This window comes from Triticum urartu, chromosome 7 (assembly GCF_003073215.2).
Source record: "Triticum urartu cultivar G1812 chromosome 7, Tu2.1, whole genome shotgun sequence".
NCBI classification, from domain to species: domain Eukaryota; kingdom Viridiplantae; phylum Streptophyta; class Magnoliopsida; order Poales; family Poaceae; genus Triticum; species Triticum urartu.
In genome coordinates this window covers 640,462,727-640,466,820 of record NC_053028.1, presented here as the reverse complement: position 1 = coordinate 640,466,820, position 4,094 = coordinate 640,462,727, and positions in this window count along the sequence as shown.

The window sequence follows — 4,094 nt, the reverse complement described above, 5'->3', positions numbered from 1 at the left end:
ACGGGGCCGCACACATACACACATACACACACATATATACGTACACACTACACACACATACACACACATTTTTTTTACTTATTTTCTGTTTTTTAGAAAAGTTAATTAGATGATCGAATGTTTGATTAATGTCGAATGTTAGATGAATTAGCTAGATAGAAAATTGTCGAACTAGAGATTTGAACTAGTTGAATAATTAATATAACTAGTTTATTTTTAGTAAGAAAATTATCGAACTAGTTTATTTAGGTATATGAGATTTGAACTAGTTCAATAATTAATATAACTAGTTTATTTTTAGTAAGAAAATTGTCGAACTAGTTTATTTAGGTATATGAGATTTGAACTAGTTCAATAATTAATATAACTAGTTTATTTAGGTATATGAGATTTGAACTAGTTCAATAATTAATATAACTAGTTTATTTTTAGTAAGAAAATTTAGGTATCTGAGATTTGATGATCTAATTAAAATATTATTTGTTAATGAGTTTTTCTATTTATTTAATTTTTTATATATTTTGAGTTTATATAAATGTTAGATTAATGTCGAATGTTAGATGAATTAGATAGAAAAGTTAAATATATAGTAATGTCAATTGTTAGAGATGAATATAGTTAGATATATTAATGTCAAATGTTAGATGAATATATATTTGGCTAGATATTAATTAATGTTAGATAGTAATAGGTGTTTAATGTTTCACCTATATGAACATAGGAAATGTCATCTGATGACGAAAAAGATTTCATTATGTGCGAACATTGTGAAGACCAGCGCGGCCTGTGCGACAGAAATTTCCTTGTTGATGGTAGGCGCTTCAGCATCAAGCTGGATGAGACATTCGAAGTTGATACAGTAAGTCACTTTGTCAATTATTATTTGAATGCAAAACTTATGCTTCATTTGCTTCAACTTATAATATTAAATTTTCACTATTCTACTAGCGCATCCCCTGCCATGCAAGAATTTTTGTCTTGGATAAGATAGGTTTTAGTGCTATAGATGATATGGAGGTAAAGAGAGTTACTTGAAGACGGAGCATGGGTATACTTTCAACGTCAAATTATATAATGGAGACACATACACCTATTTTGAATGCAAAACTTGGCAAGCACTATGCAAGGCTTATGCATTTGAGCCTGGTATGGTTGTCACCTTTGATATTCGTCCGGAAGATGATATTGAAGGTAATATAGACATCTGGGTCGATGTGCAAACGCCTCCAGTTCTACCGTTATGTGAGTTTTTCTCAACCATGCATGCATATGTTTATGTCTTTGATACTGTTTATTCAAAAATAGCTGACAACTAATTTGTATTGTCAGCTTATTTCGGTTCAAGCAAACATGTCCGGCGCTTGGTAGACAGGACCTACTACTGCCCCGGGGCTCAACTAAACTGCGAGGAGATAAGTCATTATGTTTCATGGCTTGAGGATATTAATACTGTCAAGACAATTTTTTTTCCTGAACTTAGAAATGTTAGTACTCAAAACGTGCGACCAATGGTGATCGTATTGAACTACGGTCACATCTATAATCGAAAGATGGTAAGATTTTAACTATATTTGTCCTTAATTAGTGCATCTTTTGCATACATTATTTTTGAAGCTAAACTTTCATTGCTTAGTATATTAATTACTATACGATGTTCTTCAACAGGGACTTTCGATGACAGTTGTGCCTCAGTGGATCGAGACTAAAGGTGACATGTGAATGGTTAGCTTACGGCCAAGATATCCTACATTGCACATGAGTGCATTCAGGATTTCTGAAAGCGAAGAATGCTTAATAGTGAAAGATTGGAGCAAAATTGTTAACGATCGCAGAGAAGTACTAGGGGGCAGCAAGGAGAAGCGCAACCCAAGATTAGGAGACAGATTCATCTGCATGCTCCAGTATGATGAATCAGGAGAGCTATACATGTTCTATGCTATTCTACCTGAGAGGGAGCAGCACTAGTTCATGCTCTTAATTAGTGTCTCATGTCCGTGTCCTGAACTTCGATGTTGGTGATGATTATGTTGAACTCGATGATATCTTTGCTTCTGTTACAAAGTGAATGTTTCCTCTTTAAGCTAGCCAGTGTTGGTGATGATTAGATAGCTAGCGGTAATGACTATGATGATTAAATAGTGGTAATTAGACGACTACGATGATTTTTAGCTAGCTAGAGTTTATTTATTTATTAATATGCGATGATGATGATGATGATGACGACTACAACTCATTATAACGTAAAACAATCCTAAATTAAATTGATAACACAAATTTAATTGAAAAATACAAAATAAAACAAAAACCCACAAACATTTAGTACCGGTTGGTGTTACCAACCGGTACTAAAGGGCTCCCGGCCCCCGGAGCTAGCTCGTGCCACGTGGTTTCCCTTTAGCACCGGTTCATGCTGAACCGGTACTAAAGGGGGGGGGGCTTTAGTGCCCACACTTTAGTGCCAGTTATGGAACCGGCACTAAAGGGCCTTACGAACCGGTGCTATTGCCCGGTTCTGCACTAGTGAAGTGGTGCTGAATTATTGCATAAAACACATACCGATAATACCATTTCACATAAGAAGATGACCAGTGTTGAGGCAATAGGAGTTTTATGCTTCCTAGTCTTTGTGGTCCTCTCTTCATATCCACACCGTGCACAAGCAGATCACTGCGCCACGGATAAAAGTAAGGTGATGAGGGAATGCTGGAGGAACATTGGGAAGAATGTCGGCGAGCACCCCCTTCTACACGGGAGCGTGTGTTGCTAGGTGATAAGGGCAGGAACAGACATCCACTGCGTCTGTGATAAATTCACAGCTCATGAACTGGCTAGGATCAGTCTAGCCAAGTTTTCCATGGCTACACATGTATGCGGCAATGGGTTGCGTGCACACACTCACTGTGCAGGTTGGTAACCGTCATATTTCTATGCATATACACATGTGCCTGTTTTCTACTTGCCATTATTTCTTATATATTTGCTCATGATTATCCTTATGATGCGAAAATTGAAAATCTCTTGTGCAGGTTACACAGTTCCTGTTATAACGCTACCTGCAACCCCACCTCCGGGCAGTACCTAGACATTCATTGTAAGGGCTGTCTGATAATGTGGAGAAATAAGTGAATAAAAAAAGGAATGATGTGGCATGTGCATAATGTGTTCTTTATTTGGATGCAAATCATAGAAGGAAAATGGCCATGAACTCGTTGTTCTTTCTATTAGCCATGCTTGTAAGATTCAAAGACATGCCAGTCCGCATTCCACCGCAAAAAAAAAACAGAAAAAAAACTAACATGTCTGCATTAATCTGATGAGATTAGAAAATAAGGAATTTGACAAGTTATGTTTGAGTACATCATAAATGGGAAATGGATTTCATGACCACCCCCCTAATTTTTACCAAGAGCTTGGCTCGGATGTCTTTGTCTGACATTGACTGCAAAGTTTTCCATAAGAAAATAGTAAACACATTTTTTTTGGAACTGGAAGATTAATTTGTTGGCTAGGGAAATTAGTGTTTTCACGAGAAACAGGGTTGGAAATAAGTTCTTCAATAACAAGGTCCTGAATACAAATTAGAACTTCAGAAAGTTGAGATTGCCAAATCGCACTGTGCATATTGATTTGGAAAGCCCCCATTTCAGTAGGGGCATGTTAGGAGCCGCGGGTGGAGATGTCAAAGGTCCGTGTGCCAACTACTGCAATCAAATTCAACCAAATATACCTCTTCTAGGTCGACCTTTTGTACTATTATTGTAAAACAATATTTATCTTTTTGGTCCTGTGAATGAAATGTCCTTTATCAGTAAAAGATTATCCTTTATCAACTCGACATATCGATTGAACTCAACCCCCCTCCCCCCAATGCGGTAAAATAAGGATGTTCTTAGGGCGATAGATGGAGAGGACTTAGGACTATATAAAGAGGAGGTGACTCAATGTTGGAGTTGATTCCATCCGATGTTGAAGGAGGAGGACCCATGTGACCCATGTCCACCATTATGGATTCATTTCCCTGGCTTGGGAACCTGCACAACATATGTGATTGCACTCTTACATTCCCTAGTTTGCAGCGCTTGCTTTTGTATGAT